This window comes from Macaca mulatta, chromosome 2 (assembly GCF_049350105.2).
Source record: "Macaca mulatta isolate MMU2019108-1 chromosome 2, T2T-MMU8v2.0, whole genome shotgun sequence".
In the NCBI taxonomy this organism is placed as follows: Eukaryota; Metazoa; Chordata; class Mammalia; order Primates; family Cercopithecidae; genus Macaca; species Macaca mulatta.
The window spans coordinates 47,344,191-47,366,195 of NC_133407.1; positions in this window are offsets into that span (position 1 = coordinate 47,344,191).

Consider the following 22,005-nt stretch of genomic DNA (forward strand, 5'->3'; position numbering starts at 1 on the left):
GGAGTACAGTGGCATGATCATGGCTCACTACAGCCTTGACCACCTGGGCTCAAGCAATCCTCCCACCTCTGCCTCCCAAGTAACTGGGACCACAAGGGTGCATCACCATGCCCAACATTTTTTTTTTTTAATTTTGTGTAGAGACAGGGTATCCCTATGATGCCCAGGCTAGTCTCGAACTCCTGAGCTCAAATGATCCACCAGCTTTGGCTTCTCAAAGTGCTGGGATTGCAGGCATGAACCACTGCACCTGGCCACTTATCTTTTTCTACTCACTCAGTTCAATCATTTTAAATAAACAGTGATGTCCTTTAGCATTATTAGCAAGACATCAAAACCTCATTAATTTTTGCCACCTTAGCTCTTCACAGATTCTTTCTCCATCCCTTTAACATGCGTCCACCTACCCCTTTGGCTACATAGTTGGACTTCCCCAGTGTTTCTCAATCCTGCATCCTCTTAATGATTTCTTTGAGAATAATTATCCTAGGTTTACCAGGAACTCTCTCTTTAAGGTCAAAATCTGATGTTTTCACAAAATAGTGGATGAGACACTTGGCCATTTCCTGGTTCTTCCTCTTGACTTTTTAACACGTGGGTTGGGACTGACCAATGAAGAAGATGAAGCCCCTGGGTGAACATACACCTTCTTTCCCAGGGAAAGAGTATCAATTTTTGATCTATCCCTTTAGTTACTTCCTCCCCACACTCCCTATTAGTCAAATAGCTAAATAGAAAGCAAATATATGGAAATAAAATGAAGCAAAACTATTGTTCAGGGGCAGCAATCTTGCTGACATTTGGGCTCTTTCTCCACATTCTGCAGTTTAAAGAAACTAAAAAACATTCAGAACTTACAATAATATAAGATGCAATAAATAATCCTGATTGGTGTCATTTACTGAAGGTTTTAATAAGTGCCAATAGACTAATGTTTTTCCATGCATTCTCCTTTAAACTACAAAACAACTCCTCAAGGCAATGATTACTATTTTTTTCACCAAGAAAAGTGAACGTTAGAAATTTGAATAGTTTGCTCAAGATCCCTCAGTTAATATTTGGTAGCACTGAAATTTGTGCTCAGATCTATCTGATTTCAAAGTCTGTCATGTTCTCAACTCTATCATGTGAAGGTCACCAGGACACTTGAAAAATACATAACTACTCTGATGAAAGGGAAGCATAATTTTGCTATGAGAAGCTAACTGCAGCAAATGTTAAGTGATAGGTTACTAATGATAATAAAAGTAATAATCACAATAACATTTATTGTATGCTAACTCTTTCAGGCCATATGTTTCACATGATTTTTATTATTTAATCCTCTGAACTACAGTATGATATAGGTATTGTTATTATCATTCTATAGACGTGAAGACTCAGTAAGATTAAGTAAGTTATTCAGGGTTCTATGCTCCCTTACTCTAATACCCCAGTAAGTCACAATGGTATATCATAGTCAGTTCAGGTAGTCTACTTTAACAAAATACATTACAAAATACGTTACACTGGGCTATTTATAAACAACAGAAATTTATTTCTCATAGTTCTGTAGACTGGGAAGTCTGAGATAAAGGCTCCAGCAGATTTGGTATTTGGTGAGGAGGGCTTGCTCTCTGCTTCAAGATGATGCTTTGTTGCTGTGTCATTGAATGGCAGACGTAGTGAAAGGGTGAAAGGAACTAAAGCTGTGTCCTAAAATCCTATTGTAAGGGCACTAATCTCATTCATCAGAGCCCCACCTTATGGCCTAACCATCTTCCAAAGAACCAACCTAGGTTCTTTCAGTTCTAGGTTTGGCTCTGGCGTCAATCACATCAAAGCTTGCATTTGTACAGTGCTTTAGAGTTTCAATGGCTTTTTTAGTATATTTTAATTAGTTTACTTTCTGACTCTATGTAAGTTGCATAGGGTCAGATGATTTGTGAAACTTATAAAATAGTGTGGTGAGATAATAAGTTTTTTCAGGCTACTATCTTGACATTCTCTAATTACGTGAATTAGAGTCATTCTCATAAATTTCGTCCACAATTCCAGGTTTCTGCTTTCATTTCTAGATAAGCAGGAGAGGCATTCTTTTCATGTTTTATAATAAACTTTTACTTACACAAATCTCATGTAAGCATTTAAGAAAATAAAATGTGCTCATATGAAAGCAAACAGTACAGAATTCTAAAAGGTAAACATTAACTTTGTACCCCCATTCTCATCTTCCCCATCTCATACCAGAAGAAATAACTCTTAGATTTATTTAGATTCTTTAAAATATATTCTGTAGAACAAAATCAATTTCCAAACCTTCTTTCCCGTAGACACCTAGACTTCCTCCTATCTGAGGGGTAAGAAAAAAAATTAGAATAATGGCATAATGCCTTTTGTTGATGTGTTTGCCCATATTTGAAATAAATAAGAAGACAAGACCTAATAAAGTCTAGTCGCTGGGAATATGTTAAATTTGTCAAAATTTGACTTCAGTGTCTTCTACTAGTTTGTGGGATTTCTTAGAGTCTTCTGAGAGTAAGGCTGTGTTAAGCACCCTATTAGCCAGGTAGCCCAGCCCTACCTCATGGGAGAAGGGGAAGGCAGCAACCACAGTGGCCCAGAGTACAGACCTTCCACCTGGACCATGTGGATTTCTATCTCAGTGCTGATCCTCACTACTTGTGTGCTTCTGAGCAAGTTACCTGTTTGCTTCAGTTTCCCCATTTGTAAGGTTGTTATGGGTATTACATAAATTAATATTCAAGAATTTCAAGTACCTGGAAAACAGTAAGCGCTGAAAAAGGGTCTACTAAATAAAGAATGCAGAATCCCCTTCTGAAATCATTTCTGATAGATCGTCTTGTTCATGGTTGTTCCTGAATGCCTAACATGAATCTAGGACAATTTTAGTTGCTCAATTAACCTTTTTTTAAATGAACTGTATTTGGATATTTTCAGTTAGGAATCAGGACTCCATGAATAAATTCATTTCATAGTTGAATAGTTCTAGATAATAGAAAATATTTTCTTCTAGTACGTCAAAAGTTGCCACCCTCTTATTCTACTCATTACTCCTAGTTCCAAATGCTGCAACACCTCACTGCTACTCTAGACCATTAAATTGGTGGCAGCTCTTTATATATTTTGAAGTTTGCTTTCCATTCTTTGTCTTCTTAGGGCTAAACATTCCTCAAGAATTATATTATAATCTAGCATCCAGGTACCTTATCTCCTGGATTACCAACATTTTCTTCTCAGAACTTTCCTCCTTCTAGCTTTACTGTACTCACAAAATTTTTTAGCTATTTGAGAATCCTTAATATGGCTGAGTAGTGATTTTTTAAACTTTATCAAGTGAAGCTTTATCTGACTGTGATTCATTTGTTAAAACTCATTTCTATGATAATTTGATGAATTAACTCATGTTACTTATGCTTTATAGAAGTTTCATTTGGTATCAAGAAATAAACTGAATAAACAATTACAAAAATATGTTACTTTAGGCTTTTGATATATACAATTTTTGTTTTAATTGTTCTGTAACTTCGTAAGCAAGACACAAGAGTAAAAAGCTTTGGGCTTTGGAGTCAGGCCGACTTAAGTTTTCACTTCTAGCTGTGTTATGATGGACAGTGTGCTATTCATAAAGCATTTGGAAGAATTGCATGCAATAATGGATGTGAGATCAATTAGCTCAGGTTTTGCCATATAGCAGGGCACTTAAGAATTTTAGTTGTCTTTCACATGTCTCTAGTTTTTTTGAATTTCAGAGAACTTGGATCAGACCTTAATTATGTTTTTACCTTGATGGTTGTTTGCTTCTCTCCTTCCAATCTTTACTCTATTATTACCAGAATTATATTTCTAAAATACAGATTTTGTCATATCACTGGCCTTTGTAGAAACCTCTGGTGACATCTATTGCTTAAATGAGGAAGGCTTTCTTGCTTAACAAGACACCATAATCTATTTTCCTAGCTTTACATCCGGCCACTTTCCCCGTTTCCTAGTCACATCAGGCAGGCAAGACTGACATATGGCGGATACTTTTTACATCTTTGGACCTTTGCACATGTAGTCATTTTTAACCTAGAATGCCCTCCTCCACCTTCTGCTTTACAACAACCTGTTACCTTATCAAATCCTTCCTGTTCTTCTGTGTTCAATTCAGATGCCATCTTTTTGATAAAGACATCCTTCCTGGATCTCCTAGACACAATCATTTGCCTTTTGTTACTGGCTTAACATTGCTTATAACTCTTTTATAATTCATCATAGTTTAGATATTTGTTCATGTGTAATTATAGTTGTAATCACATTTCCTTTAGTACCTTATGGTTGTAAAATATTTCTACTTGCATTTGATCTTTATAATCGTTCTGCAAATCAGGACTTTAATTTCATGTATGAACAAGGTTGGAAACAACAGAGTCTCTGTTGAATAAGGTAGAATTTCAATAATTTATGTAGCATTTATATAAACTTACTATGTGTGAGGCACAAGTTTAAGTGCCTTGCAGGTATTAATTCTCTACCATAGCTCCGTAAGTTAGATATTACTACTGTATTTCATTTATTTAAAGATGTATCTTGTTCCAGTAACCTATTATTGCATATAAAACTCCCCCAAATGTAGTACCCTAAAATAATAAGTATTTATTCTTTCCATGAGGCTAGAGGGTGGTTCTGTTGATCTGGATAGGCTCAGATGTTCATAGATGAGCTTGATCATATAACCGTGGTTAGCTATCTGTAGGCTGGGGAATAGGTGATCTAGCAAGACCTTGGTTAGGATTAATTGACTCTATTCCACATGGCCTCTCATCTTTCCAGCAAGCTAGCTGGGGTTTATCTTCCTGGAGGCAGCAGAGTTCTAAGACACCAAGCAGAACTGTGAAAGACCTCTTAAACCTAGTTTTGGAATGGGTACATAATGAAGCCTGTCACATTGTATTGTCACAAAAAATTCATGAAACAAGCAGAGATTCAAGTGTTGGAGAAGTAGATGTCTTGATGGGAGGGGGTGCAAATCATCTAGCAAAATCAGTGGATTTGAGGGAAGGAAGAATTGGGGCCATGATTGCACTTCGTCTACCACACACCTGTTTTCCTCCCATTGTGCATCTATAAAATTTATCTTATAATTAATATTGTCTTGGAGTGTCTTCAGCCCGGATTTTCATCAAATTCTTCCAGAGGCAATTGGGATTTGCTTTTGCCAGTCACCTGTAGCACGATCAACCTCAATTTTCTTTTGAGGTCTTTCAGACCACACTGGCAGTGTGAATTTAGCCTGCAGAACTACATGGCTACTGGCTGTAGTTCATGTCATCAGAGAACATAAATTTTCCCTTTCTCCATTCTGGGCCAAAGTGGAGGAAATGTAAGTTTTCTCGTAACATTTTCTGTGGGTCAGATCTTTTTCTCATTTTCTTTGCATTGAGGACATCGCCCTTTGTTATATCTACTTTATGAAGGGTTTGCCCTTTATCTCCCATTTTTTCGTGAATTTTTCTTTTGCAGTAGTAGAAAAATAATGGTGTGTCTTACAATCAAAAGTGCCTTAGATAAAATATAGTATATCTTTACTTTAAAGAAGATAAATTTTACCCAAGGTGAGTTTAATTAAATTGAAAAAGACCTAACAGATACAGCTATTAAGTACTAGAAGAAAAATGTAAGTCCAAACAGTCTATAGCCACTGCCATTACTGAATTTATGAAACTAAATATTTAATCTTAAAAATTACATTATAACTTAGAAATAACCTTATATTATGCTTTTTATCACCTGTTGCTTGGATAATCTTTTTTTCTGATAGTAGATGGGGATTACAGTATAAAAAATTTAATATATAATAGATATATATAGGATGTAAAGTAAATAATATGCTTCATCTTCCAAGAAATACATACTATTAGTGACCTAACTTAACAAAGTTAATAATATATATGATTCAAATTGTGTGGTAAGGCCATTAATAGAGACTTCCCTGAATTTTTTTAACATTTCTACAATCACCCCAGTGTAATTATCTCTGTCTCCATCCTTGTATAATGCTGAGATCCTCATTAGGTCTATCACTTTATCTTTTGACTAACAGCTTTGTTTGTCTATGAAATTATTCACTGTTAACTACAGAGGCCACATAGTTATTTGACTCCCCAAACCCTTTAATTCAAATAATTCATATACAATGATCAATCAATAACTATTACTAAGAAGGTAATGAATTAAACCCCCAATAACAATAACACTTTCATATAGCTGTACAGTTTTCTGATGTAAACATTTTAATACTAAGTTTTAAAATTTTGCAATGAAAGAACTATCTTTTTGCCCTAAGCTGTTTTTCTTTGTGTTTTTTTGTTTTTGTTTTTGTTTTTTCTACCTAGCTTTAGAGTTTAGGAATATTAAAGATTTTTTTTTAATTCCATACATGTTGAGATAAGCTCTGAAATATTTTCCAATAAAGAAGCACAAGTTTTTCTTAAGCTGTAAAGCAACAGTGGGATATTAAATATTTAAAAGCCCCACAAAGTTTTCTCTCTTAGCTGCCAACCCTTTCTAAAACAATGCAGTGAAAGAATTCCCTCCAGTCTCCATAAGATCCTCACATTTCATTAATAAAGGTAATACCTTTTCCTCTATGCTGTAAATAAATCTAAAATTTCTTTTTACTGAAAACTCCTAAAAGTAAACATATCCAATTTTTTTTTTTCTTATCAAGCTACGAGGAGGCCCCCAAATAGATTTTTCCCACCTACAAATCACCAGGCAGTAGTTATTGGGAAGTGCCATATGTTTCTCAGTCTGGCACCTTGGTAAGTGGGTTTTTAATTTTCTTGCAGTTGGAGATGTGCCACGTCAAACTGTAATACTAATAAATAAGACAAATAGTTCAGCATCTTTTTAATTTCTTAAGTATAGTTTTGGGCATATTTAACTCACCAGATTTGGGAGTTGACATATGTAATATCCATATTTCTTTTGGGTAAATAAAACTGTGATTTACTAATGAATAAACATTCTTCAATTATTTTTTGACACTTAAGATTCTCTCTGAAATGCTGTATTTTAAAATTTTTGGCCTCATTTTTTTCCTGCTAGCCTTTTACTTGGTAGTTCTCTCTTCTTGCCTTTTGCACCGTGCGTGTTATGTTAGCTCAAAGAGACATTTCTTTCAGTCTCAAAGTACGACTAAAACATAAAATATTAAGCTGCAATTTTTGATAATCATTCAGTGACTATGGTAATATGTAAGTGTTTCTGTTTCAGAGTCAACATTTCAGGTAACTTCTGTTTCCTTAAAATTCATTTTTCAGTCTAAATTCATTTACGTTCAGCATAAATCTGTAAAAGTTATTTTTGCTCAACGTATTACTGGTGGGTGATATACTAACATTAAGAATAAAAGTAGTAAATAACATCACACTAGGTAATATTTTAAATGATTTATTTGCCGCAAAATAATACAGTTAAATCAAAGAAAATGTGTGATGCTTTTTTTTTTTTTTTTTTTTTTTTTGGAGATGGATTCTCGCTCTGTCGCCCAGGCTGGAGTGCAGTGGCCGGATCTCAGCTCACTGCAAGCTCCACCTCCCGGGTTCACGCCATTCTCCTGCCTCAACCTCCTGAGTAGCTGGGACTACAGGCTCCCGCCACCTCGCCCGGCTAGTTTTTTTGTATTTTTTAGTAGAGACGGGGTTTCACCGTATTAGCTAAGATGGTCTCGATCTCCTAACCTCGTGATCCGCCCATCTCGGCCTCCCAAAGTGCTGGGATTACAGGCTTGAGCCACTGCGCCCGGCCAGTGATGCTTTTTAGTTTCAAAAACTAAATGAAAAGACTGCTTAATACACACACACACAAACTGCACAAGGAGTAGATGTGGCGTGTTGATTTGAAATTTACAGAGCTACCATGGTGTAGAGAAATTCTGAAAGCTTTTTTGTTTTTTCTGAACCTGTTGAGAAGTGGAATTAAATTAAGTCTGGGTGGTAGCCTCCTCCGAAAATGGCTGCCATCACTTCTGTCTGTGTCTGTGCATGAAAACCACTCCTCCTGATCTATGTGTGCAGCTCAATCTTTCAAGATGATTTTGTTAGAAAAAAATAATTTTGGGCATTGCTGTTTGTTAGAAGGGAAGTTCTGCTAAGGAATCTTTTGCCCTTGTTATCTGCCTAACTAATTTGTTTCTATCTCCTGTATCAATAGCTCACCTCTTTTGCCCCCAACCCGACAAACCTTCACAAAAAGACAGCCTCAGATTCAAACCAGTAGTTTTTTTTTTTTTTTTTTTTGAGTTTTGTAAGAATAGTTTTAGGCCCTCCACTCTTTTGATGAAATTAGTCTACTTATGTAGATAAAAATCATTTTTCTCCCCCAGAAATGAAAAATGACTTCACTTTTGTTACTGAGAGACCAACAAGACCTTGTTAAATTTAAATTTAAATTCTGTGTAGTTCAGAATGACTCATCTGAGTGGCCTACAGATTTTTATGGATTAATGAATCTTTTCCTTTATTAATATCTCTTCACAGGCTGAGCATTGTGACTCATGACTAAAGTTTCAGTGTTTGGGGAGGCTGAGGCAGGAAGATTGCTTGAGGTCAGGGGTTTGAGACAGGCCTAGGCAACATAGCAAGAAATTTTAAAAATTAGCTGGACGTGGTGGTGCATGCCTGTAATCCCAGCTACTTGGGAGGCTGAGGTGAGAGGATTGCTTAAGCCCAGTAGTTCGAGGCTCCAGTGGGCTATTGATACAGGAGATAGAAACAAATTAGTAAGGCAGATAACAAGGGCAAAAGATTCCTTAGCAGAACTTCCCTTCTAACAAACAGCAACGCCCCAAATTATTTTTTTTCTAACAAAATCATCTTGAAAGATTGAGCTGCAAACATAGATCAGGAAGCTGGAATCTTGCAGGGGGGAATGTTGGCAGCTGCACCAATAGAAAAGCATTACCTGGAGGCCTGGCATGTCTACCATGGAAGCTCCATCTTCCCTTTTTCATTAGCACATGTACAGTAAGAAAGAAATGGGCAACATGGTGCAGCTCATGCTGAAAACCCGCCTGCATAATAAAAGACTGGGGTGGTGGCTGCCAGAAATTCTCACCCTATGCAAATGACACACCTGTTTCTAACCAGTTTTTCATGACCTGTGTAGATCAGACACTGCCTTCCCACCAGCTCATCTATAAAGCCCCCTGCATTTCACAGTAGATGGGCAATTGTTTTTCCAGGACCCCTCTCTGTACCAGAGAGATATTCTCTCTCTTTCATTTATTAAACTTCTTCTCTTAACCTCACTCTTTGTGTGTCCATGTCCTTGATCCTCATGGCCGTGAGACAATGAACTTCAGGTGTCACTCCAGACAATGAGGCTAGGTTACTATGATCGTGCCACTGCATTCCAGCCTGGGTGACAGGGAACTTGTCTAAAAAAATAAGAGAGAGAGAGATAGAAAAAAATATCTCACCACAAATTTTTGGGATGCCAAAGCCTCTGAAAGAGAATTTTCAGGGACAAGAGACTAGATATTAAGGTGTTATTTTCATGTCATGGTAAAACTTCTCCTTGCCCAACCATGTGAGCGAAGACTATTGCCTTGCTTAGGTATCCCTGACTCCATGGTCTCTCCTGGCTTCTCACTGGTCTGGTTTCTGAACTTGATGGCAGTGTGAGGCTGTTCATTTAGTTCTTTTGTTAACTGCTGCTACTGGCTACTTTACACTTTAAATAAATGGTTTGGTGAAGTATACTTGTCCCTGAAGGTATTGAGGCTGTAGGAGGTAACTTTTAAGAATTTTTAAGTTGATTAAAACACATACAGAGACATGACTTAAAAACAACTATGAAACAAACAAAAAAATAAAATAAAATAAGGATATTATAGCAGGAAGAAAATATTTTTCTATAATAAAACCAAGATGAAGTCAAAGCTCAAAAATCATTGAAGTCTATTAAATAATCCAAAGTAGTTTATGCATTATTGGTATGAGACAAAAATGTAGACAGTTAATGGCAGGTACTGACGCCAACGAGTAACACCAGGATCAATATTAACTGTATGAAAGGTTATGTAAATGGAATCTAATGGCAAATCAATCTATTTGAAAAAAATTAAAACATATTATGAAATTATGCACTGTAAAATAACCAATTATGAGTTAGTTATTAGACTATACAGATTTTTTGATAGGGTGTTCAGAAATATAGGTGTCATGTAAAAATAATTGCTTAAAAATGCACAGGAACTGTGAAGTGTCACTCTTTCTGAAGAAAAAAAGAAACAAAATTATATTTCAAACACTTAAAAATAATAATTCAGGTCAATTTAAATCCGATTAGATTAAATCAGTTTCTTAGTTAACTCGACAAAATGCCCAGCTCTCAAGCATGGAGAGAAGTTTATTTGAAGAACTGGGACCCTTGGGTATATAGAGGTCATTTCTGTATTAAAGAGGGCAACACATTATTTGCACTCTTTCTACACATTTGTGATGAGTTTCTTGAAAATTAGTAAGAGTCTTCAGAAATAGCGACTGTCAGTCTCTGTGGATTCTGACAATGTATATTGTACCATAAATACCACATTCATTACTAGTAAAATTAAAATCGTATTTTAGTAGGACTAAAATGTCTGATGACAGATGTTCTAACTCTATATTGGCATGCACCAATGGGGGAGAAAAAGGTATTTTATTTAGACAAAGAGATACAATAAAGGATGATAGGAAAAATAATTTGTTAAAAGTTTAAATAATCTTAGTGGCAGTTAATCTTATATTTCAAAAAACTCCAATTTTTTGGGAAGCAGAGCAAGATGGCAGAATAGAAGGCTTCACCAGTTTTCTCCCCACACTCCCACAAGGACACCAATTTAACGACTATCTACAGAGAAAAAAACACCTTCATTAGAACCAAAAGTCAGGTGAGTCCTCATAGTACTTGATTTTAATTCTGTATCTCTGAAGGAGGCACTGAAGAGGTAGATAAAACAGTCTTGAATTGCTGACCTCACCCCTACCACCCCCTGGCAAGGGTGGCAAGTTGCAGAGAGCATCTCTGGGCTCTCGGGGAGGTAGAACACAGCAATTGTGAGGCATTGAACTCAGTGCTATCCTATTAGGGCAGAAAGGAAAACCAGACCTAACTCAGCTGATGCCTGCCCACGGAGAGAGCATTTAAACCAGCCCTAGCCAGAGGGGAATCACCAGTGCCAGGTGCTGAACTTTAGTTTCCACAAACCTTGTCGCCATGGGCTACAGTGATCTGTGCTCCAAATAACTTTGAAAGTCAGCATAAGCCATAAAGACTGCAACTCATAGGCAAGTCCTAGGGCTGAACTGGGCCCAGAGACAGTGGACTAGGATAGAGCATGTGACCTGCTGAGGCACTAGCTGGACTGGGGTAGCTAAGAGAGTGCTGGCATCACCCCTCCTCTAACCACAGGCTGTACAGCATGCAGCTCCCAAAGAGGCCCCTTCTTTTCACTTGAGGAGAGGAGAAGAAAGATTGGGAAAACTTCATCTTACATCGTGGATACCAACATAGCCACAGCAGGATAGGGCATCAGTCAGAGTCATGAGGCCCCTGTTCCAGGCCCTAGCTTCTGGATGACATTTCTAGATACACTCTAGGCCAGAAGGGAACCCACTGCCTCAAAGGAAAGGACCCAGTCCTGGCAGCATTTATCACCTGTTAACTGAAGAGCCCTTGGACCCTGAATAACAAACAGTGATACCCAGGTATGACGTCAAGGGCCTTGAGTGAGCCTCTGAGAATTGCTGGCTTCAGGAACCACCTCTGTGGTTGCCACAGATAAGTATAGCACCAAGTGGGCTCTTAGTGTCCCCTAATCCAGGACTAGACTCTTAGATAGCATCTCTGGACCTGCCCTGGGCCAGAAGAGAGCCCACTCCCCTGCAGGGTGAGTCCCAAGCCAGGAAGAATTCACCACAAGATGACTGAAGAGCCCTTGGGCCTTATGGGAATGTTGGTGGTAGTCTGGCAGTACTCTTCATTACCTGTGGTGGTGCAGGCTACGGGGTGAGTCCTACCTTTGGAGAGGGGAGGGAAGACTGGAAAGGACTGTGTTTTGTGGTATGCATGCCAGCTCAGTCGCAGTAAAATAAAACACCAGGCAGATTTCTAAGGTTTTGAACCATAGTCCCTAACTCCCAGATGGCACCTCTGGACCCACCTGGGGCCTGGGGGCACTCACCACCTTAAAGAGAAAGACACAGACCTGACTGGGTTTGCTACCTGCGGATTTTATGTCCCCAGAGCCTTGAGCAAACAAAGGGAGTAGCCAGGAAGTGGTTATAACAGGCATTGGGCAACACCCAGTGCTGTGTTGGCCTCAGGTCTGACCCTGCACAGTCATAGTGGTGGCAACAAAAGGGGTCATCCCCCCTTTTTGTAACAAAAGGGGTAACCCACCCCTGTCAATCCACTCATCCCCCGTTTAGGTCACAACAGTGAGAGATTTTGCTGGTTTGAGAGAAAGTAAGGGAAAAGAACGAGTCTCTGCCTGGTAATCTACACAATTTTCTCAGGTTTTGTCCAAGACCATCACGGCAGTACCTCTTTGAGTCTGCAAGAACCACGGCATTACTGGGCTAAGTGTGCCTCCTAAAGTAGATACAGCTTAGGTCACAACACCCAAATTCTTTTAAATATCTGGGAAGTCTTCCCAAGAAGAATTGGTACACACAAGCTCAACCAGTGAAGACTACAATTAATGCCTAACTCTTCTGTGCCCAGATACCAAAGAACATCTACTAACATCAACACCATCCAGGAAAACGTGACTTCACCAAATGAACTAAATAAGGCACCAGGGACTAATCTTGGAGGAAGAAAAGAAAACAAAAAGTATGTGACTTTTCAGATGGAGAATTCAAAATACCTGAGAAAATAGCTGAGAAAGCTCAAAGAAATTCAAGGTAACACAGAGAAGGAATTCAGAATTCTATCAGATAGATTTAATGGAGAGATTAAAATAATTAAAAAGAATCAATCAGGAATTTGGGGGCTGAAAAATGTAATTGGCATACTGATGAATGCATCAGAGTCTTTTAACAGCAGAATTGATCAAGCAGAAGAAATAATTGGTGAGTTTGAAGCCAGGCTATTTGACAAATTCACAGTCAGAGAGAGAAAAGGGAAGAAATTATTTGAAAAACAATGAAGCACACACACAGGATCTAGAAAATAGCCTCGAAGGGCAAATCTAACAGTTACTGTCCTTAAAGAGGAGGTAAAGAAAGCAATAGGGGTGGAAAATTTATTCAAAGCGATAAAAGTAGAAAACCTCCCCAACTTAGAGAAAGATAACTATATTCAAGTACAAAAGTATAGAACACAAAGTAGATTTAACACAAAGACTACCTCAAGGCATTTAATAGTGAAACTCCCAAAGGTCAAAGATAAAGAAAGGATCCTAAAGAAGTAAGAGAAAAGAAACAAATAACACACAATATAACGGAGCAACTGACTTCCTCGCTGAAACCTTACGGGCCATGAGACAGTGGCATGACATATTTGAAGAAATAAAAACTTTCCCAGAAAAACAAAAGCTGAGGTATTTAATCAACACCAGACCTGTCCTACAAGTAATGCTAAAGGGAGCACTTCAATCAGAAAGAAAAGGACTTTAATGAGAAGGAAGTGATCACCTGAAGGTATAAAACTCACTGGTAACAGTACACAGAAAAAAACCAGAAAATTATAACTCTGTAATTGTGATGTGTAAATTACTTTTATTCCAAATGAAAAGACTAGCCAATGAACCAATAAAAAATAACAACTGTCAAGACGTTGACAGTACAATGAGATTTAAATAGAAACAACACAAAGTTAAAAAGTGAGGGAATAAAGTTAAGGCATAGAGTTTTTATTAATTTTTCTTTTTGCTTATTTATTTGATTGTTTATGTAAACTGTTAAATAGTTATCAAGTTGAAATAATGGGTTATAAGATAGTATTTTCAAGTCTCATGGTAGCCTCAAGAAACATGCAACAAATACACAAAAAATTAAAAGCAAGAAACTAAATCATATCACCGGAGAAAATTACCTTCACTAAAGGAAGACATGAAGGAAAGAAGGAAGGAAAAGACCACAATCAGAAAGCAAATAACAAGGCCTGTCATGGTGGTTCAGGCCTGTAATCCCAGCACTTTGGGAGGCCGAGGCAGGCGGATCACGAGGTCAGAAGATTGAGACCATCCTGGCTAACACAGTAACACCCTGCCTCTACTAAAACTACAACAAATTAGCCAGGCATGGTGGTGGGCGTCTGTAGTCCCAGCTACTTGGGAGGCTGAGGCAGGAGAATGGCGTGGAACCTGGGAGGCAGAGCTTGCAGTGAACTGAGCGCACGCCACTGCACTGCAGCCTGGGCGACAGAGCGAGACTCCATTAAAAAAAAAAAAAAAATCACAAATAACAAAATGGCAGGATTAAGTCCTTAAGTCTTCATTCAGCAATAATAACATTGAATATAAGGGGGTGAAAATCTCCAATCAAAAAACATCGAGTAGCTGAATGGATGAATAAACAAGACACATTGATCTGTATTTATAAGAAACACACTTCACCTATAGAAACACACATAGACTGAAAATAAAGAGATGGAAAAAGATAATCCGTGCCAAAGGAAACCACAAAAGAGCAGGAGTAGCTATACTTATGTCAGACAAAATAGATTTCAAGACAAAAACTATAAGATGAGACAAAGAAGTTCACTGTATAATGATAAAGGGGTCAATTCAGCCATATATTGGCCCCCAGTAAATATATATGCACCCAACACTGGAGTACCCAGATATATAAAGCAAATATTATTAGAGCTAAAGTGAGAGATATGTCCAAGACAATAATGGCTGGAGACTTTAACACCCCATTTTTAGATTGGACAGATCTTCTAGACAGAAAATGAACAAAGAAACATCAGGCTTAATCTGCACTATTGGCCAATGGGATCTAGTAGATATTTACAGAGCATTTCATCCAACAGCTGCAGAATACACATTCTTTTTCTCAACACATAGATTATTCTCAAGGATAAACCATGCGTTAGGTCACAAAAGAAGTCTGAAATCATTGCAAAAAATTGAAATAATATCAACCATCTTCTTTGACCACGATGGAATAAAACTAGAAATTAATTACAAGAGGAATTTTGAAAAATATCAAAATACATGGAAATTAAGCAATACGCTCCTGAATGATCAGCAGATCAATGAAGAAGTCAAGAAGAAAATTTAAAAATTTTTTGAAACACATGATAATGGAAACACATCACACCAAAATCTATGGGAAACAGCAGAAGTAGTACTAAGAGGGAAACTTATAGGTACAAGTGCCTACATCAAAAAAGTAGAAAAACCAAATAAGCAATCGAATGATGCATCTCAAAGAACTAGAAAACCAAGGGCAAACCAAACCCAAAATTAGTAGAAGAAAAGAAATAATAAAGATCAAAGCAAAAATAAATGCAATTAAAATGAAGAAAACAATACACAAAAATCAATGGAATGAAAAGTTAAATAAAAATTGACAAACCTTTAGCCAGACTAATTAAGAAAAGAGAGAAGATACAAATAAATAAAATTAGTAATAATAAAACAAGACACAACTGGCACTGCACAAATTTAAAGGAACATTAGAGTCTACTATGAGAAACCATATGCCAATGAATTAGAAAATCTAGAATAGACAAATTCCTATACACATATAACCTACTGAGATCGAACCAGGAAGAAGACCAAAACTTGCATAGACCAATAACAAATTATGAGATCAAAGTCTCCCAGTAAAGAAAAGCCTGCAGCCCAGTGGCTTCACTGCTGAATTCTATAAAACCTTTAAGGAGGAGCAAACAGTAATCCTACTAAAACTATTACAAAAAACAGAGGAGGAGGGAACATTTTCAAATTCATTATATGAGGCCCATATTACCCTGATACTGAAATCAAAGACACATCAAAAAAAGGAAAACTATAGGCCAATATATCTGATACAAATTGATGCAAAAATCCTCAAAAAAATCCTAGCAGACTGAATTCAGCAAGACATTAGAATTCAACGTGACCAAGTGAGATGTATTCTGGGGATGCAAGGATGGTTCAACATATGCAAATCAATCAATGTAATACATTATATCAACATAATTAAAGATAGAAGTCATATAATCATCTTAACTGATGCTGAAAAAGCATCTGATAAAATTCAGCGTCACTTCATGATAAAAATGCTTGTGAAATTGATGTAGAAGTAACATAACTCAATATAATAAAAGCCATATATAACAGACCTACAGCTAGTATCATACGGAATGCGAGAAAACCTAAAGCCTTTCCCGTAAGATCTGAAACATGACAAGATGTCCACTTTCATGACTGCTACTCAGCATACTACTGAAAGTCCTAGCTAGAAAAGTCAGACAAGAGAAGAAATAAAAGGAATCCAAGTTGGAATGGAAGAAGTTAAATTATCCTTGTTTGCAGATAATATAACCTACTTTTGGAAAAATCTAAAGGCTCCACAGTTTGTTTGAACTGATAAATTCAGTAAAGTTGCAGGATATGAAATCAATATACAAATATCAGTAGCATTTATATATGCCAACAGTGCAAAATCTGAAAATAAATAAAAAAGTAATCCCCTTTACAATAGACACACATAAAATTAAATCCCTAGGAATTAACCAAAGATGTTAAATATTTCTATAATGAAAACTATGAAACACTAATGAAAAATACAGGACACTGAAAAATGGAAAAGCATTCCGTGTTTCATGGATTGGAATAATCAATATTGTTAAAATGTCCATACTACCCAAAGTAATCTACAGATTCAATTCATTTCCTATCAAAAATACCATTGATATTCTTTAAAGAAATAGAAAAAAGAATTCCAAAATTTATCTAGAACAGCAAAGGACCCCAAACAGCCTAATTTATCCTGAGCAAAAATAACTAAACTATAGAAATCACATTACTTCAAATTATATTACAGAGCTATTGTAATCGAACGAGCATGATATTGACATAAAAACAGACATGTAGACCAATGGAACAGAATATGGAACCCAGAAACAAATCCACGTATGTATAGTTAATTTATTTTTCACAAAGGTGCCAGGAACAAAAACTGTGGAAAAGACAGTCTCTTCAATCAATAGTGCTGAGAAAACTGAATATCCATAAGCAGAAGAATGAAAATAGACCCCTGTCACTCGCCATATACAAAAATTAAGTCAAAGGGGATTAAAAGCTTACATCTAAGACCTCAAAGTATGAAACTGATATAAGAAAACATTGGGGAAAATCTCCAGGACATTGGTCTGGCCAAATATTTCTTGAGCAAAACCCACAAGCACAGGCAACCAAAACCAAAATGGACAAATGGGATCACATCACGTTAAGAAACTTCTGCATAGCAAAGGAGACAATCAACGAAGTGAAGAGACAATTCACAGAATGGGGGTAAATATTTGTAAACTGTTTATCTGAAAAGGGAATAATAACTAGGATATATGAGTGACTCAAACAACTCTAATTTGTTGTTAGAAAATCTAGGAAAAAAATCTAATAATTCAATCAAAAAAATGAGCAAAAAATTTGAACAGACGTGTCTCAAAAAAATGGAAAACAGGCATATGAAAAGGTACTCAACATCACTGATCATCAGAGAAATGCAAATCAGAACTGCAATGAGATACCATCTCATCCCAGTTAAAATGGCTTATATCCAAAGAGAGGCAATAACAAATGATTGTGAGGATGTAGAGAAAAGGGAACCTTCATACACTGTTTGTGGGAATGTAAATTAGTACAACTACAGTGGAGAACAGTTTGGTGGTTCCTCAAAATACAAAAGATAGAGCTACTACAAGATCCAGCAATCCCACTGGTGAGTATATATCTACAAGAAAGGAAATCCGTATATTGAAGAGATTTCTGCACTCCCATGTTTGTTGCAACACTATTCTCAATAGCTAAGATTTGGAAACAACCTAGTGTACATCAACAGATAAATGGATAAAGAAAATGTGGTACATATACACAATGGAGTGCTGCTCAGCCAGAAAAAAAGAATGAGATCCTGTTATTTGCAACCACAGGGATGGAACAGGAGATCATTAGGCTAATTGAAATAAGCCAGGTACAGGCCATGCACAGTGGCTCATGCCTGTAATCCCAGCACTCTGGGAGGCCGAGGTGGGTGGATCACCTGAAGTCAGGCATTCAAGACCAGCCTGGCTAACATGGTGAAACCCCATCTCTATTAAAGATACACAAGTTAGCCGGGCATGGTGGTGACACCTGTAATCCCAGCCACTCAGGAGGCTGAGGCAGGGGAATTGCTCCAACCCAGGAGGCAGAGGTTGCAGTGAGCCAAGATCGCACCACTGCACTCCAGTCTGGGCAACAGAGTGAGAGACCGTCTCAAAAAAAAAAAAAAAAAAAAAAAGAAGAAAAAGAAAAGAAAGAAAGAGGGAAAGAAATAATCCAGGTACAGAAATACAAACTTCACATTGTCTCACTTATTTGTGGGTTCTAAAAATCAAAACAATTGAACTCATGAACATAGGGAGTAGAAGGATAGTTACCAGAGGCTGGGAAGGACACAGCAGAGGCACAAAGAAATGTGCTAGGCATACATTTTTGAAAAAGAAGACATTGTTATTGGAGTTCTGAATGTAACTTTAAGACGATTAATCAAATAAACAGTTAAGATCAGTGAAACTTAGAATTCATTCTGAGAAGCAAGATTTATAAAATATTGCATAACAGAAGTTATCTTATTCATAATTTGGGAAAGTGTACACACTATGTTCTCCTTTGGAAGATTCACAATGTGAATTTAACTAAAGAATCTGCGAAGTCTTGTAACAAAGATAACATTTATCAGTGTTTTTGAAAACATTATTTTTGTCCAAAATGTGTGTTCCTCAGTCCTGATAGGTTCATAAGACACTGTATAAAATTTTTTCAGTGAGACTAACTTTGTCAGAGTCCTTAAAAAAGAATTATTGTAGTAGGAATGATCAAAAGGAGAAGGAAAGGTATGTTAAGTCTAATTGAAAGTACAGAGGAAAACAAAAAAAATACAGTTATTAGAAATTATGGAGGAAAAAAGTACAGCATCATGCAAGACAAGAATAGTAAAGAGAGGGACAATTAAAACTAATCAAATAAATGGGTTTTCTGGAGAATGAACAAATTTGACAAGGGTCACTGCCAGAAATTAAAGACTTTTTCAAATTAACATATTCCTTGAACAGAAATGCACCTTTGTGCACCTGTGTGTTCTAGGTTCTATGCTCAACACTAAGGATGTCCAAGTGAATTAATACTGACCTGTTTACAAACTAGCAAGGGATAAATAAACTGATATTTGTAATGATGATCCAAGAAGATAAGAATGCAATAGAGGTATAAACCAAATGTCTCAGGATCACAGTGAAAATTAAATAGGTTTGTACTGTGTGGTTCAGAGTTATCCAGAAGGAATGTTATGAGCAATATTCGAATCTTAAAGGCAGGAGTATGCCAAGCAAAGTTAAGAAGAGTGACTTTTGTGATGTCATCTTAGAGTTATTTGATGTATTATCTGAGGGACAACTTTGAAGGCCAAGCGGTAGAATATGAACATTAAATATTTTAATACAAAAACTTTTCTTTCCTTTCTTTGCTGTATTAGATAAAGCCCCAACATCTGGAGATTATACCTCCCTGCCCTTTTGAGTTTCCAATAATTTGGGATCTGGCATTATTGGGCCGTCAACTCATACTATGAAAGAACTAGAAAAAAATAGACCTAAGAAGATAAAAGAAAGAAAGAACTACTTTCTTAAGAAAAGAAAGGTAAATAATTTTCTACATAGTAGTCCTAGGGAGGAGAGCTACACTGCGTGGACCCTGGACTCCTGGGAGCTGTTTTTCAAGGAGCTCCAAGATAGGAAAGGGACCCAAGGAAAACTAGCTGAATGAGCTCTGGGAAGAAAAGTTCTGGGGTATATTGTTCAAGATTCCTACAGCTTAGTAGGACTGAGACATAACCTCCAGATTACTAGCCTTCACACTGAAGCAAACACTTTACAGAGTTTGAGCCCTTGTTATTGTTCATTAAAAACTTCACTTAGCATACAGAACTTGACTTCCTGAATTTCCAGGATGAAGGATACCCATCCATACTATATTAGTTAGCTATTGCTGCAATAGTGCCGCCTAACAAATCATCCCCAAACTAGATGATTTACAACAACCATTGTTTATTATTTTTCAGGAGTGTGTAGGTTGGCTGGGCTTGGGTTTTCTGCTGGTCTCCTTCATGCACTTGCAGTGGGTTGGTAGGTCAGCTGAGGGATGGCTGATCTAGAGTGGCCTCAGCTTCAATAAATCAGGTATTTTCCATGTGGTCACTCATCTTCTAGTGGGCTAACCTGTGCTTGTATTCATGGCAATGTCAGGAAACTGAAAAAGAGGAAGTGCACAAGTCATTTTGAGGTCCAAACTCCTACTTGATATGCTGACAATTCTGTCACATTCTATTGATTGAAGCAACTCAGAAGGTCAGCCTGGATTCAGTAAGTGGGGAAACAGATGCCACTTGATGGGAAGAGCTGCAACATTAAGAGCTAGTGTAAGGAAGGGAGAGAGATGGGGCCAGTTTTATTAGCACTCCACTACACAGACTTTTTGACTTGGCCCAATTCCTATCTGCTTACTTCTTAGTCAGTTCAAGGGCACCAATAAATCAAAGGAAAATGGAGTGGTGGCCTGGCTTCTTAGTGATAAGTGGAGCATTCTTCCTCTTGTCCTTGGGAGAGATCAGTTGACTGAGTCCAGACCCCTTGACTCTGGACAGGGATTAGTGGCACTCTTATTTTAAACTGTAAAAGCAGTAACCAACATTTAAAAGTGAAAGCAACCGAACTAAACTGCAATGTGGTGCACACAGAAGACAGAAATTTAGGACAAAGTGATGGGCACATTTGTAGGAAAATAAGTTTTAAAGCTAACGGCAGAATTTGGAAGTAGAGAGAAGAATAACACAGAGCAAAACCTAAAAAAGAATGAGACACATTATCCTTTAGGCACAGACAAATTAAAAAGTTGGTTGAAAAGTAGATGAAGCTCGTTACAGATTCTGTGCTGCAGTCTATGAGTGAAGGTGTTTCTCTGACAATGCATGCAACTTCAGCAAAACACTCTAGATTCAGCTGAGTGCTCTTTGTCCTCTTAGTGTTGCTGTCTTCACTTCATCACTGAAATCCTTAAAAACCCCACACAGAATATTAAAATGTTGGTAGTTGTATAAAGTCACTATGTAATATATTATTTCTATTCATGATTAATCAGAATAAATACCATAGGCTTCATCTGCATTTAATCAATATGTGCACGTGTTAGCAAGATTTCCAACTTTCTCTACTTTTTTTTTTTTTTTTTTGACAGGGAGTCTTGCTCTGTCGCCCAGGCTGGAGTGCGGTGGCGCACGGTCTCACTGCAAGCTCCGCCTCCCGGGTTCACGCCATTCTCCTGCCTCAGACTCCCCAGTAGCTGGGACTACAGGCGCCCGCCACCACGACTGGCTAATTTTTGTCTTTTTAATAGAGACAGGGTTTCACCGTGTTAGCCAGGATGGTCTCGATCGCCTGACCTCGTGATCCACCCGCCTCGACCTCCGGAAGTGCTGGGATTACAGGCGTGAGCCACTGCGCCCGGCCCGCTATGTTTTTTTTTAATAGTGACCAGGAAACAAAAAAAATTTTTTTTTTTCTAAACCTAATTTTTGATTAGGCAAATTATAAAGACCATAGAATATTGTATTATGAGAAAAGACTAAAGAGACTAGAATAATTGAGACTATAAAGTATAAAGTTATTAATAAAGTGATTCAAAAATGAGATAGCTTATTATATTGAATATGATAACCGTTTGCAACTTGTTGGAAGTGGGAAAATAGGAAAGTGGATAAAAACTGTAGCATTAGAGAA